The 17814-nt window shown below is 36.1% G+C and overlaps 1 long non-coding RNA gene across 1 annotated transcript in view; it reads left to right on the forward strand.

Moving 5' to 3' along the window:
* The first annotated feature begins 1669 nt into the window (after window positions 1–1669).
* Window positions 1670–17814, forward strand: part of LOC138923489 (uncharacterized) — a 38304-nt gene continuing 22159 nt past the window's right edge. Inside the window, exon 1 of the long non-coding RNA XR_011437153.1 lies at window positions 1670–2207. This is a non-coding gene — a long non-coding RNA (uncharacterized lncRNA). The remainder of the gene's footprint in view (window positions 2208–17814) is intronic.

Consider the following 17814-nt stretch of genomic DNA (forward strand, 5'->3'; position numbering starts at 1 on the left):
AAAAAACAAACAAACTGTGCATTAAAGGCTTTTTGTGACCATAAGCCTTTCCATTATACATAATATTTCCTTTTCACCTGATAGCCTTCCAGATTTTATAGTCTTTAAAGCTTACTTTATTTTAACATGGAAAATCTCTATTGTACTAACATAGAAAAAATCCACAAGATATGTTATTAATTGAAAAAAACCCCACGATGTGAAGAGAATGTTACTAATTATGCAGCAAAAATGTATATATGAGTGGATATAAGCTTTTATATGCAAGCAAATTTCAGGAAGCTTACATAATAATTTGTATCAATCAGGGTCCAAACAAGAAACAGATGGCAGAATCAAATTAAGGTAATTTGAATAAGGCTTATTTACAAAGAAATTAATTACAAAGGTGTGGATGCGTATAGAAAACTGAAAGATAGGGTTAGTGCAAGATTCTCGACTATTAGCAGCAGGACTGTTATCACCCCCAAGGCTGAAGGAATAATGGAAATTGCCAGAAAAAGGAAGAATCTTATAAAACAGGCTGTCTTTTAAGGGACATAGACAACCTGAGTCACCATCACTCATCTGGTGGGTATATCACTCATCAACTACCCATCTGTTAGTATATGTGGGCATGGTTCCTTTATGAATAGTAAACATGATAGTTATCTAATTGATTTTCCTCATTTTATAGAAGAGAAGAGTACATCTCATATGCTAAATTGTCAAGACAGAATCTGAATCCAGTTCAGCTGATTACACTAGGATACTAAAAGATTTAAATGAGAGAGAGGCGTTAACAACTTAGTTTCAAATCCCACCCGTCACATTAATTGTGTATTTTTGGCAAGTCACTTCACTTCTCTAAGCATATGCAGTTTCTTCTTTGCTTTTTTTTTTGTTGAGGAAAATTCACCCTGAGCTAACATCTATGCCAATCTTCCTCTATTTTTTAGTCTGTGGGCCACCAGCACAGCAGGGCCGTTAACAGAGCAGTGTAGGTCCCAGCCTGGGAACCGAACCCAGGCCGCCGAAATGGAGTACACTGAACTTAACCACTAGGCCACCGAAGCTGGCCCTGTTTTTCATTTTTAAACAGAGATTATAATTAAAATATTTTCTCATAAGGGCTGAAGCATGGATAAAGTAGTATGGTATCTGAGAAAATAGTTAACAAAGTACATTGTCTCATGCACGATATAGTTTAGGTTTCTGTCTGTCTGTCTTTCTCATACACACACACATAGACTCCCACATACATGTGAATTCTTAAAGCCTAACTTCAGAGTTCTTATCTGGCATTTCTCATTTCCATTAGAGTAATTGGATCTCGTAGTCTTGCTCATGAGATAGGGGAGGTGCACATGCGTTGTGAAGCATTGCAGCCTTCATTATGTTTGTTTGTTGAATTGGACTACTGAAAATATTTTAGCAAAAGCCACCAAAACAGTTTGGAAATTAAACAGTTTTTGTCTTTATGAAATATGTGAGACAATTTGTCTCTTTCTCCTTGTGAGTGTTCCTCTTCTTTCTTCTGTCCTGCGGACAACAGGCTCGTTCAGAGCCTTTTCTTAATAAAGGCATTTTTGGCAGGAGGAAAAAGCAGAAGTTGTCTGCATGACACTCTCCTTATTTGGCATTTGTTTCCTAAAACCAAATCCACTGAAGCAATCAGTCTAGATTCCCCAGAGGAAGAGGAGACTGAAAGAAACATAAACAGAAAGGAAAGATTTCTTTCAGGCTAAAAACTGAATCAGGAGACTGGAGAAAGTGAGTTAGGGTGCAGTTCTGTGGTCAAGACAATCAATGGGGCCCTTTAATCTGATCTGGAGAGATTTTCCAGGAAAGTATCAAGAATTCCAAGTGGAAAAGTGGCATGTTTTCCAGCCTTGGCAAAGATTTCTGAGTCAGAGAAGTGGCAGGGCAGAGGAAACTAAGGGAACCGTGTGAAATGAACCCGAAGTTTTCTTCAAGGGAACCAGTGTATTCTGAGGATCAAGAACTACAGAGGACATCCCAAGATTTTCTTCCTACTGCCCACGGCCAAAGTTGAATTTTCTGTCAAATATGAAGGAGATACATAGTTAAAATTGAATTGTTTTTAAAATTAATTAGGTTGAACTTAAGATATTTCCTGCTTGTGGAAAGTGAGCCCTGTCTCATGCATTTGTGTCAAATACAGTCTGTGCAGCGGCTTGGGGTCTTCGGGAAGTGAGAGCATACAGGTAAGTAAAATATCATTTTAGGTCAAGAGCTTTATGCCCTGATGTTCTTGGCAGAGGAGTAGCTATTGTGGGGCTTCAGACTTTGGAGATATTGACCTGAAATGGTACCTTAACAGGGCCACACTGAATTTTAGAGTTGCCACTCAGGTTTACCGAGGTTGTTCTGGTTTTAACTGCGCATTTGTTTAAGTTAAAGGAAAACTCCTCCTGACGCTATTGAGTAATTTTCTTCAAGTGTACCTTTATATCCTTACTACACATTTCTTTTTGGAAAAAACCTAGCTTTATTGAGGTACACTTGACATTCAGTATACTATACACCCATCATGAAAGTCAAGATAATGAACATTTCTCTCACTCTCAAAAGTTTCTCCTTCTTCTTTGTGACGCATCTCACCTGCTCTCCCTGCCCATTCGCCATCCCACCCTCACCCTCCTCCCCGGGTAACCACTGATCTACTTTCAGCCATGATAGATTAGTTTGCATTTTCTAGGATTCTACATAAATATAGCTGTATAATATGTACTCTTTTTGGTTGAACTTCTTTCATTCACCATAATGATTTTCAAATTCATCCATTTTGCTATATGTAGCAATAATTAAAATTTTATTAAAAATAAAGAGGGCATGAAATTTGTGGGCAAGTCTATGTAAAGATGTATGCTTTCAACTCCCCTAGAAGTAGAATGGCTACATTGTATGGTGGGTGTATGTTTGACATTTTAAGAAACTGCAAAACTTTTCTACAAATGGTTGTAGTATTTTATATTCCCACCAGATGGATATGAGAATTTCAGTTTCTCTCCATCTTCACCAACACTTTGCATTGGTAATCGTTTTAATTTTAGCCATTCTAATAGGTCTGTAGAGTTTCATATTGTTCATTCGCCTGATGACTAATGGTGTTGTAGATCTTTTCATGTGTTTGTTTGCCATCTATATATTTTCTTTGGTAAAGTATCCATTTCTTTTGTCTATTTTAAGAATTACTTTTGTTGTCATGTTATTACTAAGTTTTGAGAGTTCTTTATATATACTAGTTACGAGTCCTTTATTAGATATATGATTTTCAAATATTTCCTCTTGAGGTATGGATTGTACTTTCATTATCAGTGTTTTTCAAAAAGCAGAAATTTTAAATTTGATGAATTATGTATTAGTTAGTTCTTTGTAGATCATGAAATAAGAAACAGAAAGGCAATACAGAAAAATTAAAATTAAATCAAAAGCTGATTCTTTGATATGAATAAAATCGATAAACACCTAGCTAAACTGTGAGGAACAAAAGAGAGAAGACAGAAATTACCAATCCTGGGAATGAGAGATAGGACATATCTACAGATTCCAGAGGCATTAAAAGGAATGTAAGACAATATTGTGAATAGCTTATGTCTGTAATTCAACATTTTTACTGAATTGAACAAATTCCATGAAAGACAGAAACTAGCAAATGTCACCAATAAGAAAGAAAACATGAGTAGCCTTAAATCTATGAGAGTTACCAAATTGTATTTAAAAACTTTCTCACAGGGGCTGCCCAGTGGCATGGTGGTTAAGTTTGCACACTCCACTTCAATGGCTCAGAGTTCAAGGGTTCAGATCCTGGGTGGGGACCTACACACCGTTCATCAAGCCATGCTGTGGTGGCATCCCACATATAAAATGGAGGAAGATTGGCACTGATGTTAGCATAGGAATAATCTTAAGCAAAAAGAGGAAACTGGCAACAAATGTTAGCTCAGGGCCAATCTTCCTCACCAAAAAAAAGCCAAACAAAAAAACTTTCTCCCAAAGAAAACTCCATGAGGGTGACGTCAGCAAGATGGCCAAATAAGACATATCTTCCCCTCAATAACAATAGTTTGGCCCCATCCATGGGTAAAGGTGCCTTTGTGGGAGTTGTGGGATTCAGGCAGCAGACTGTGGAACCCTGGTGGAGACCAAGAACAAAGAGACCCATTTTGAGAAGATGAGCCTGACCCCAGGCCTGCCCTACAGAGGGTGGTTCCAGCCAAAGACCCAGAAACAGCTTTGTACCCATGAGGACTCAGCTAAGCCCCATTTGGCTGTAGTTCTGTGACCAGCATCATACATCAAGGTGACCTGGGAAGAGTCTTGCCCAACAATACCTTGGGTGATAGGCACACAGACCTCATTCCTGGCTGTGGACCTTAAAGTGTCCCTGTGAACCAGCTAGGGTCTCTCTCAGCCATGGACCAGGATCCCCTGGAGAACGCTGACTTAGACAATCATCCACAGACAAGACAGCCTTTGTGGAAGTCCAGGAATCCAGTGGAGAAGTTCTAATACATGGTTGGAACAGAAAAATCTAAAAAGAAAAAAAAAATGCCACAACTAGAAGGACCTGCAACTAAGATATACAACTGTATGTCAGGGGCATTTGGGGTAGATAAAGCAGAAAAAAAAGAAAAAATCTGAGATTGGATGCATTGTAGAGGGTAGGAGGAACACTGACTTTTTCCATGTTACCCCTCTCTCAAAGTGGCACAGCTCAGTGTCAAGAGCGTCCTTTTTAGCCTGTGATTTCTCTCCAAAGGAAAAATGGGAGCGTGTGAGGGAACACCTGGCTTCCCCAACTCTGCAGATTGCTGCCAATTTCTCTCTCACCCTATCCAGAGTACTGAGTCACAAGCTGCACAACTTGGGGTACTAAGCAGTTTGGAGAACACAAGCCAGGGCCTGGAACATATCAAAGGGTCCTAGATCCTGCTCACTGTGTCACAAACTCCATTGGGAAGCCCATCCATGAGCTGCTAGGGACACCTCACCCTTGGATCCCCACAACTGGCCTATAGGCACCTTCAGCACCCTATGTGCCTCACCTATACATGCCTGCACCCCATAGCCATCTCCCTGTGTATATCCCAGAATGCAGTAAGAGTAAGCTTTTGCAGATGGCTAGTGAGCACATGCAGAAAACCAGCCTAAATCTGCAGGTCTGGGAGAAACCACAAGCTTGAGTATTTAGCATTGCCCTCAGGAAAGCAAAAGTGAAGCTGTCAGCACCCAGCCTGGTGCTTTGCATGATTGAGAGAAGGCATACAAGCTTAAGAATTCTGCCACAGGAAGGAGCAAGAAGAATCAAGCAGGTGTATCCACAGTAGGTCTGAGTAAGCCTCAGAATTCACAGCAAGGCTGACAGAAGGCATTTCTCTCCCAAGTCAGTCAGTAAAGACTGCAGCAGGTGACTTCTATTTCAAATGCTAAGACAGCAATGGAAGATTTCAAGGGACATAAAAAATAAAGGAAACATGACATCATTGAAGGATCACGATAATTTTCCAATAACTAATGCCAAAGGTACAGAGATCTGTGATTTACCTGAATAGCTTTTTAAGGAAGCTCAATGCTAACTGTTTAAACTCTAGTAAAAAGATTAAAGGACAAAAGCATTAAAATAACTATAGCTACAATAATTTGTTAATGAATGAACAATATAAGAAGAGGTAAATCATGACATCAAAAGCATGAAAAAGGGGAGTGAAAGGGTAGAATTTTTATATGTGATTAGAGTTATCAGAATAAAATAGACAATTGTATCTATGAAGTGTTTTATGTAAGCCTCATGGTAACTGCAAAGCAAAGACCAAAGATAAAAAAGTAAAGAGAAGGAAATCTAAATATTCCACTAGGGAAAATCATCAGTTCACAAAGGAAGACATCAAAAGAGGAAGAAAGGAACAAGTGAACTGCAAATCTAAGAACAAATAACACGGCATTAGTAAATCCTCACCTATTAATAATTATTCTAAATGTAAATGGATTACTTTTTCCAAACAAAAGGCATAGAGTGGCTGAAGAGATAAAATAAATAAGTAAATAAATAAAAAACAAGAATTAGCTATATGCTGCTTACAAGATATTCACTTTAGCTTTAAGGACTCACAAAGGCTCAAAGTGAAAGAATGCAAGAAAAGATGTTCCATGAAAGTGGAAAACAAAAGAGGACAGAGGTAGCTATACTTATATTAGACAAAATAGATGTTAATTCAAAAGCTGTAACAAAAGACAAAGAAAATTATTATAGAATGACGGAGTCAATTCATCCAGAGCAAATAACATTCGTAAATATATGTGCACCCAACGTCAGAACACCTCTATATTAAGCAAATACTAACAGCTCTGAAGGGAGAAATAGAAAACCATGCAATAATGGTAGAGGATTTCAATGCTCCACTTTCAAAATGGATAGAAATAAAATCAATAACAAAACATTGGAGGTAAATTATACTTTAGATTAAATGGACCTAGCAGATATGTACAGAACATTCCATACAACAGCAGCACAATATACATTTGTCTCAAGCACACATGAAACATTCTCCAGGATAGGTCATATGATAGATCACAAAACAAGTCTTAGCAAATTTGAGAAGATTGAAGTCATACCAAGTGTCTTTTCTGAGCGCAGTGTTATGAAACCAGAAATCAATAACAGTAAGAAAACTAAGTTCACAAGTATGTGGAAATTGAACAATACACTCTTGGACAACCAATAGGTCAAAGAAGAAATCAGAAAGGAAAATTAGAAAAATCTCAAAAACAAACATTGCTTGTTTCTTGATGTTCAGTGTCTTATAAACCATAGTAGCCTATATTTTGCCTATATTTTCAGTTATTTCTGGTGGGAAGGTAAATGCAGCCCCCGTTATTCCATCTTTTTCAAAAGCAGAAATAAATAAACTTCTTTTTCCTTTTCTTTTAAGCCAATTATGGCATAAATAATTTAATTAATGATTATCTATTGAGCATTCACTATATATAAGACACTGTGCTATTAGATGTTATACGAATTATACCAAAGTTTTGGTGTCATAGATTTTGGGAAGAAAATGTGAGATTCTATCTTTTTCTACTTTCTTGTTACTTTATTTACCTGTGTATAACTCTGGGATGTGTTTGTACAAAATAAGACACATATTTGTGTGTGTGTGCATCTTTCATTGAAGGAAAAGATGGTTTCCTCCAAATTATTGGTCCTTTTTTAAAAAACCTCAAATTGAGGGAGTTGGATTAATCATACTACTCATGGTACCTTATCATCATTGGTCCATTCAAGGTTTCTCCCTTCCTTTGCTCTTCTCTCCCTCCCTTTCTCTTTTCCTCTGTTAGTCCTTCCTTCCTTCCTTCTTTCCTTCGTTTCTTCCTTCTTCCTTCCCTCCTTCCTTCCTTCATTCATTCCTTCCTTCTTTTCTTCCTCCCTCCCTCCCTCCCTCGCTCCCTTCTTCATTCATTCCTTCCTTTCTTCCTTTATTCCCTGGGTATTTTTCTTCCATTTCTACACAGAGATGACAATTCCAATGTTTATTATGCATTTTTGATTCTGTGTTCTTTTAAAATATAAATTGATTATACAAAAGTATTTTTAAATTTATATAAGTGATATTGTGCCTTGTGCCTCCTGTTTTTGTTTTGTTTTGTTTTTACTCAGAGCTATAAGATCCAGCCATGCTTTGTTATATGTGTTTATTTCTTGCTTCTAACTGTTATATGATGTGAATCCATTACATTTCCCAATCTGCTTTCCAAGTGACGGGCACCGAGTTTACCTGTAATTCTTTACCACCTCTCAGAACACTGTATTGAACATCCTATAAATGCCCCCTCTGGACTTCTGTAAGAAGTTATGTATTATGGATTCGCAGGAGCAGATTTGCTGGGACAAAATGTATGCGTAAGAGCCATTGGACTATGTCCCAGCAGGCTGCTGTTCAGGATAGATTCCACAGTCTCCAGTGCCACCATCAGTGCTTGAGAGTTGCTGTTGTAAGAACCGTACACAACTCAGAATTGCCCAGCTTTCAAAGTTTTGCAAGAGAAAGGGATGTAAGCTAATATTATGGTTACTTGCTTTGGCATGTTTCTGATTTCTAATGACTGTGCATCTCTTCATATGCTTATTGGCACTTTATTATTTCTCTTCTGTAAATTACAGTTTATAACATTTGCTTATATGTCTGTTGGAATTGTTGTATAACTCTTGTTGCTTTGCAGACCCTCCTTGATTTTTTTAGGGCAAGTACTCAACCATTGCCAATTTTGAACATGTAAATATTGTCTCCCATCTGGCATCTTTCTAATAATTTTGTCTGTAATGCTCTTCACTGACAGTGTTGTTAATTGTGATGTAATTCAATTAATCCTTTTTAAATGCCTTATTGGTGAAAAGTTTTGCATAAGAATTCCTTCTCCCTAAGGTAGAAATATTTCTACATTTTCTTCTACTAACTTTATAGTTTCACCTTTCACTTTTAGATAGTTAATCCGATAGGAACTACCTAGTGTCACATAAAGATACGGTTTTGGTTTTCTTCATATTGTGAGCCAATTTTTATAGATTGAACAACTGTCCTTGTCCTTTTGATTTACAGTAACATATCTATGGTATTTTATGTCCCCATACATATGGTTCTGTCTCAAAGTCCTTTAATCAATTTCATCTATTTATCTGTTCTTCAACCAAACGACACTGTTTTTATTACTAAGGCCTTGTGGTATGTCTTAGTTATTTACCTCCAGTGTACAAAAATGCTGTTCATTTGTATCATTTGGTCTTAGATGTCTTAGGCTTCCTTTATGTTTTCCAACTCTATCCTTTCCTTAACTCATCTGAGAGTTCTTCAATCTGATATTCCAATCCATTAATTTCCTCTTTACTGTAACCTTACTTATGAACTCCATCTATTTTGTTTTTATTTGTCATTACATTTTTCATGTATAATATTTCAAATTATTTATTTTTATTGCTAATACCTTTATTCTCTTTTTAAAAATGTTCATCTGTCTGTCACAATAACTGCTTCAAATCTTTCTTTTGTCTATTTCTTTTACTATGATTATCTTCAAATATCTAGTTGTTGGCCTGTGGGCTTCAGTTGCCTTCAGGGTATCAGACATGATCTGCTAATATGGGTTGAGTATGGCTTCAAGGTCATACTCTTTTGTGTGTAACATTCTTAGCCAGTTAAATCATTCTCATTTTCCACCAGTTCATCAGAAAAATCTTACGGCCAGAGTGGAAGCAGTAATACTCAAAGACTACTCAACTCACACTTGTTTTCATCAACTCTAAGCTTTTTCAATAACCTCAAGGACACTAGTACAAATGGCCTATGCTATTATTGTGGGTTTTTTTCTGAAGGAATAAGGCCACCAGGAGCCAAGGTAGGAATAAAGCCTAAAAAGTTTTCTCCAAGCTATCGTCTCTCTGTAGGTTCCAGGTGTTTTCTTTTCCAGAATGCAGCCATTCACTGCCAGGCACCTTAGTCCAAGACAACATTTTGCCTTCCTATGATGGTTTTGATCGTATTCTTGCTTGGTTACTCATATTTTGTTGTTATTGTTTGTTTGATTGATTAGTTCTTGGAGTCCATGTTTCCTTCCACCTTTAATTTTCTGAGAGTTGATTTTGGGGAGGGAATCATAAACTGCTTTGTGCCATCTTGTATAAAACTTGAACATTCTCTTTAATCATCTTTCTTATGATGTTTGTACAAGGCAAAAAAATAGCTTATTTCACTATATACTCATAAGCCTTTGGTAAATTTGAATCCATTCATTTAATTCTATTGAGTTCATTTTTTAATCTTAAATTGTGCTTTTTTTCTTATTTTAAGAAATATTTTATCCTCAGGCTTTCTCATAGTACCTGACATGCCTTGTAGAAACGAAGGTACATCTTCAATAACAATAATAACAACAATAATTTTAACCAGTATTTGCTTTCAAGAATTATCTGAGTCCTCATATCAACCTATTAGTTTAGGTATTGTTTTCACCACTTTTTAAAGTGAAGAAATTATTAGAGAAATAACTTTTCTTGGATCCCCGAGCTTGATTTGGAACAAGCTCTGAATTGCTCCAGCATCTGAGCTTGCAGCCACTAGAACCTGATTTTGTGATGCTAAGTAAATGCTGACAGACGTTTATTGGTAAAAAGTAAGAGCATTAAAAAAAAGAAACTAAAAAAGGAAAAAAGGAAAAAGGAAAGGAAGTTCATTTTCTCTACCTCAGTTTGCCACAGATCACAGTTCAAAACTTTTCTAAGCTCTCTCTACCAACAGAATTAATCCACTTTGCCTTATTGACTTTATCCTATCTCATGCTACCTGCTGTGTCAAAACCAGAGGCATACAAAAGCACAGGCCCATCCTTGTAGTCCTGATGAAAATGAGGTCTTCATACTAAGATCTAGGAGCAATTAATTATATTGCTCATGCCCTGGTGTCCCTACACATGTTTATAGAGCACTGCATCCTGATGGGAACTGCCGTTCTACCATTGAATGTCACATTCATTATTCATAATGCATGGCAGTAAAACTGAATAATTAATATCTCGATATCACTGATACTCCACCCTCCCTTCCACATGCCAATATACAATTTGGAAATTCTTTTTGATGCATGCCCAAAGCACATATCACACTGTGCAAAAGTTCTGCATTCTGAAAGATATAGGCATGTACTATAAATCTGAAACATAGCTATTGTGAGTCTTAGAACTCAGTAATTATTTCTTCCAAGACCCCATAAGTAAAAATGAGAAAGTTTAACCGTACAACTTTTGAAAATGGAGAGTTGGTACAACTCTAGTAAACTACTCATTTTAAAAGAATGGTTATTGAACTTAATGCAACAGCTTAATATAAGTGCAGATATTTACCCTCTTGACAGTGCAATTTAAAAGCTGACTTGTTTCAGAATTAGACTGGTAAAAACTATAGAAGTGGTTTTTCAGTAAGGATAGAACTCCCAGTCCTTTCATGACTCTCTGTACCTAAAAATTAATATTCTTAAAAAAAGGGCAGGAGACTTTTTCCTTCCTTAAGTAGATAATAGTAGCATATTATTTATTATTATATAAAAATCTAAAATTTAAGTTAAAAGATATTGTCTATCCCCATTTTAGCAGTATCATCTTTTATCTACTTCCATCCACATTGATTAATATTTATTGAATACCTAAAGCATCTATGCCACTCTAGCAATGGACCTGATCCTTCAGAATACTGATGTTTGATCTAGAGTCAGATAAGCTACTATTGTAATCATGAGGTCACAATTAATTACAGGAAGAGTATGAGTTATTTATTTACAAGAAACAGCATTTCCTGAATCCCAATTGTGTATAGGGCACAATCTAGCATACATATCATTCTCATATCTAATTGGGATTACAATTGAAACTAAAAAGGCAGAAAACACAAAAGCATAAAGAAGGACTAGAAATGGGAACCCAAAATAGTCCCCTTGTCAAAGTGACTTTAAATTAGGGTGACAGGCAAGAAATATAAAAATAGAGATATGGAAACAGCCAAGCTGATTAAAAAAATATGTTTCTGAATTAGTGCCATTTGGAGGTTAATATCAAATTCTGATTCTGTGCTGATGTATTAGGAAATGTGTCATATTTGCACCTCAGGCCATTTAGATATCCTTTATCTAAGGGTACCCAGGATTCTCAGGGACGCTTCTTTATTTCTCTTGAGAGCCCAAAAACCTACAGCACAAAGACCAAAATCCCCTCCTAAGAGAAATTCATCCCCAATATAACCAAGACATGACTATTTCCACTTGTATGTACAGGAGAGCTCCCTGCTGTTCTGGACATTGTAAGTCATTGTTGCTCACTCTCCCTGAAGTTGTAGAGGTTTTTTTTATTAACAAGAGAACGTTTCAATTCAGTTGGTGTTCTTTAGTCACTGAGGTGGCATTACCACTAACTTTAGCACTTTGAAATGGTTACAGTCAAGTCTTAGATCACAATCCTCATACCATTAGTGAGGGTAATGGTTTTCAAATAACACAACTGTAAGAGAGAGCCTGGGAATTGCCTGGCAAAGGAAAGGTGAGAAAGTAACTCTATTGAAAAGTAAGAATCTCTTGTGACTGGAAAAACCCCTTTATGTATTGATGAACCCCAAAGAGACCTTTCCTATTGATAAGCCAAAGGTATGTCTGAGAATGGGGCAGTTAAGTAAGAAAAACTCATTTCCTCCAAATTGAAGTGAATTGCTAAAGCTACTGCTTGAAAGAATGACCTCTTCAGAAGACAGGACAGAAGAATTCAGCTATGTTCCTCCTCCAACTGTGTATGGTTAGCAGAACTGTCAGCGTTCCTGACATCACGAGGAACAGCCCCTTCGAGGAAGAAGGGCAGAGGAGGTCCAAAATGGTAGCGTAATCCTGTGGGGAAGGATCATTAAATGCCCGTTCTCGCTTTCTTGGTCGCTGAGCTTCATCATTCCCCAAATAATTTATATCTTTCTAAGGAATATATGGATATTTGAATGAATTTCATTTAACATTTTGCCTTTTGCATAAGTGCAAAAATACGAAGTGTCAGTGTCCCAAGTGATTCCCCATGGGGCTCTAATATGTTTACTAGGTCCTTGTACTATGACATAGTCTGATGGACAGTGTCTCTAGGTTGACATTTCTTCCTGCTATTTTCACAGGTTGGCTGAAAACGGTTAAAAAAAAATGACAGTTAAGCATTTCAGCTGTCCTTGACCCAGCTCAACGCAATGCTTAGAATTTTATTCACATTTCTTCTGTTGTATGAATATGGATTTTCAGTACTAACTATGGTTTTCCATTATTGATGATCCAAGGGACATCACCTCTGTTATTTTTAAAAAGGAAAAAAAATTACATAAAATAACCAGTTTCTCATACATACATCCACCAGAATAACACTGCTATGCATATCTAATCTTTGAGCATTTGCATAGTTTTGCATTTTCATAGTTTTGCAGTGAATGGGTATGTCTTGGTGAGTTTGATTATATTTTCCATATTTTGTAATGGCTTCCCAGACATCAGAAACTATGTGTAAGTACTCTCAGACTACTGGGAAATGAGATAAATCTATTTCATCAAAATATTTAAGAAAGATTAAAAAAAATCACTGGAAGATGTTGGTAAATAAGTCAACAAATGCCGATATGAGTGAAGCAATATGTTATGGGCTGGCTCTACACAATAGTCTACACACAACCTGGACTATGATCTTTTCTAAGTGCAAAGCACTCAGAATAGAATTTTAAGATTATTCATGATTACCACTCTGGATTTTAAAATTGTGTTCCTCTTCTTGTTTACTACACGAATTAGATAGCTTAGATATTGTTCCCAAATTCTAGTTAAGTAACTTTCCCATTCAAGGTATTCACTGAATCTATATTAGTGACCAAATGGTCGCATGTTGGTCATGGCATAATACAGAATTTTACCTAGTCTTTTTGCTAAGATCTTTTCCAGGTTTAAATTTCTAAGATGGACAAGAATAACTTTCAGCAACAGTAAACTGAAGGTAATATCAGGCATGTTATTTGTTCTAATCACAATGCTTCCACAGAGAAGGTCCCCTCAATGACATTTAAAGTGGAAATGAAAGTTTAAGTTTGGGGTGAGGGCACATCAGTGTCACTGAAGAGACCCAGGACTCCTGAGGAACGTTTTCATCAGAGTGGAAAGTAATAAGGAAAGTGAGTCTTACCCAAGGCTTTTTCGAGGTGAAGTGAGGCTTATGATGGTGAGTACTATGTGAGTTTGATCTTGAGCTCTCTTGACATAATTTTTGAGACAAATTATCAGTAAAGTGGTATGGTCAGGAGAAAGGCATCGAGGAGAAGAGGGAAGGCTAATTTAATTGCCTTTGTTCCTCAGTGACACAGCTTAAATTGAGCTTGCCTTTCTGAGAGCTCAGGGATATTTGCATGCTTGGATTTTCATAAATGGGAAATGAACTCAAAGCACTTGGCCTACAGAAAACGTATCACTTTATATTTGAAGGACAAGAAATACAAGAAGGAGTCAAGGGAATCTGAAAATTCCTTTTTTCTCTCATTTTCTCCTGACGTTTTGGGGGGATGGTGATCAGACTCAGTTAAGTGTAAAGTAAAATGTAATAAATACCATATAAAAGTTTAAAAAAATGTGGAAAGTCAAAATACATACCGTTAACATATGTTCTCGAGGAACAGCAATGACTTGTGGCTGTAAGTAAAGGAAATCAGTCCACTTCCTGCTGATTCATTTATTAATATATTAAACAAAGACATATTAAAGATGCTTTGAAACTGGTTTGTACCCAGATAAATTGAGGTACTAAAATGTTATGTAAAAGACACTTTGTCTGTATGACTGGATTTACAAAGAATCAGGGAAATCCCAGGGTAGTGATTCTAAGCTGTTCTAGGAAAATAAGGAAAACTTGGGAAATAGCCAACAATATTCAAAGGTTGAAAAGCTTCAAACTCTTTTCGCTAAAAGTCTCATAATACTGTGATTTCCTGGAGGTGGACACAATTAAAACATTTAAAAAAGAATTTACGCTCTTTGCTTCCAAATCCTCCAGTAAATTTAGATGTTATTTGAGTTGATTTCTTCTTCATTTCTTAGAGTTTGTTGTCGCTTAAGTCTCTTACCTATGATCACTGTTTGAGATTTTACTAATGTTCAATTGCATCTAAGTAATGAAAAGTTAATAAAGCTATTATAAATATAATGAAAACTATAATTTTGCTATAGAGGTAAATAATTAAGTGTTTGTGAAACAATGAATCATAATTCAGTGGGGTTTATGAGCAATATAAATTTATAAAATTCAGATAAATGAAACATCAATAAATGTGAGCTATTGTTGCATCTTGAAGAGGGAACAATAAATAGCATCTCTTTTTTCTTCTGCTCTAGTTGTAATCAATTAAGAGACGCAGGGATCAGACATATGGAGATCAAATGTGAACCAAGAATACTGATGAAGCCTAAACTGGAGAAGTTGTCCTTCACTCTGGTAGCTTTGTAAGCTTAACTAGACTAAACCCTGAAATTGAACATGCCCATCAACTTTCAAGCATTACTGGGAACTTAGAAGACATCTCCATAGGGTCCTGCCCGTGTAAAGCTTTAAAGAAGATGATGCAGAGATTATGTGTTATCTTCTAGCAGATATATCAGAGAGAGAAGACGAGGCTGGGTCACACTTGTTAATTCTCGTCTCTCAGTCTCACCCTTGAGAAAAGTGACTTTCTCTCGTGGGCAAAAATGAACCTAAGAACAGAAAGAAGTCCATATTTTACGCTATTGGGAGCTTTATTATTATTATTTGCTGGAATTAAAGGGGGATAGTAATAACAATGACCTCTTGAGATTTCTAAACATACTCATATTTGGACTGAGGTAGATGAACTACTTATATATCTTTGGTTTAGCCATGTGGTCTCAGTTTGACTGTTAAGTAAATAGTGATAGGATAATAGCTACTTCCTATTACCTTCTCACATAAGCATTCTTTTAACTTTGTTATGAAAGGATACAACAATTAATAAATGTTTTAGCTATTGTTATTAAATGTCCAACAGCTAGTCATATAACTGAATTCCTTTGTCTGCTATGTGCTAAGTATATGACAAGAGGAAGGACTGGGATATATGACATAGATGGTAGATTTAACAGTTGTCCCTATAGTCTGTCCTCAGGGGCTTTGTTTGTCTTACATGTTTGATGAGTTTGAGGAAAAAAGAAACAAAGGAGTTAAGAAGGCTGCTTCACTAAGAATCGTTCCAATAAAACTCCATTATTCCTCAGGCAAAATTTTGAATAGAGACAACAAGATCGTATTCTGTTAAAAACAATGCTGAAACAGGAGACTTGTCTCCCATGTATTTTTTTTAAGTGGTAGAGGGAATGAGTTTTAAATGTGCAAAATTATGAAAAGTATGAAAGAGAACACAAAGGTAAAGTATTTCAGGTTTGTTAAACTTGCGATTGTTATTACATCAAATGGCAAGAGCATGACAGATATAGAAATCATCTTTTGTGTTGAGTGTAAAGCTCATTAAAACTAAACAGACATGACATATCCATATTGCTTGGGTAGACTACCAGTGCAAAGGAAATGCTGCATCGGCAATAAAGGTCTAAGATAATTGCTAAGCTAAGTGAGAAATGGACACCATATTGAAGAGAAGTGACATTGCTGTACCATAGACTTTGAAATGGCAAGATATTTGAGGCAAAATTCTAGCTCTTCTTGGATTAAACTATTACTATACTGTTTTACTTCCCTGTAGAAAATCACTTATTTTCATGTTCTTGATTGTGTAATAAACATTCCAGCATTTATATTAATGTTGATAACGATTTAGAAAGGTTCAAATCTGAGAGACAGAGTCATAAGATTAGTAATGGAACCGAAGAACTCCACAGTGATGGGATGAGCCACCTACTCTATTTTAGGGGTTACTTAGAACCATTTAGCTCCAACACTAACTGACATTTTCCCAGCTCAGTCTCAATCAGTAGATGAGATGATATTTTGCCTGCCATCTCCTTTTCCTTTGTTTTAGACATCCGTTTAAAACATCTGGGTAAAGAAGAGAAGTGTTATTTATGGGGATGCCTCAGAGACTCCAGCTCTTTATAAATATATGTTTATCTTTCAATATACTGCTTTCAATACCTCTAGTATTCATCAACTCACATATACAAATAGGTACTTGCAAACACATATTTTTCATAGACTAAAAAAATGACTTCAAAGTTTGAAAGTTTATATATTTTGGATCATTTCTTACTTGGAAAGGGTTGAATGTTACCTTTTGCCCCTATTCAATGAAATCAGATCAAAATATAATGTAATCCCAGAACTGAAATTAATGACACAAGAGTAGAATGCAATTATTTTATTGTTTTGCCCAATTAAATCCTTTGTAATAATGTGGCATGGTAAACTAATGATATTTTTTTTTTGCATATACTTTTTTACTCTTATTTTCTGAATTTGGGCCTATTATTAAAAAGCTTATATATTTGGCTTCCTAAGTCTTCAAATTCAGAAGATTGGGATGATCACTGATACAAAAAATAATAAATTATCTTTATTTTTAAGAAAGTTATTAATGTCTGCCTGTTGCAATTTCAAATAGTCATTAATCTAATTATTTAAAAAGAAATAGATCTATGTAGCTATGTGCTCTTAGCATTCAGTCTGCTTGTTCAAATATTTCCTTGTTCTTTACCATTATTAGCTCCCAGGTATCACTATAAGCAGAATGCAAAGATAAATCAAATACAACTTCCAGCTTGTGGCCCTCTCCTCCTTCTCTGCCTCAGGAAGAGAAATGCCGTTCTTTCAATTTCTTCGGGCTACCCTACTCTAGGCCTTTGTTCCAGGGTCCTTTACTTAGCTTATTAATCTCAGTCTTGTTGAGTATTTTTGAGACGGCTCAGCGTCATCCAGCAACAGTGTCCGACAGTACCATGTCCAAACATAAAAATAGTTTGAGATAAGCCTGAAACGTCATTGGAATCTCCAGGGCAATATCCAGAGGTGATAGGTCACTACTCCTATATACTTTACTTGAAATGGCACAAAAATGATAGTATCCACACTAAACAGTGAGTAAACTGCTCAGGGAGTTATCTACATTTGAGTGTCTTATGTAATATAAACTACTACAGCGAAGAGTTTAATAGAAAGTGATCCAAAATAGGAGACGCATGTTCAAACTCCAGGGCTATCCCAACTCTTAATATGATCCTTGGCTGTTATTTATTCTTCCAGGTTAAGTTGATT

This window comes from Equus caballus, chromosome 3, assembly GCF_041296265.1.
Source record: "Equus caballus isolate H_3958 breed thoroughbred chromosome 3, TB-T2T, whole genome shotgun sequence".
Classification (NCBI taxonomy): domain Eukaryota; kingdom Metazoa; phylum Chordata; class Mammalia; order Perissodactyla; family Equidae; genus Equus; species Equus caballus.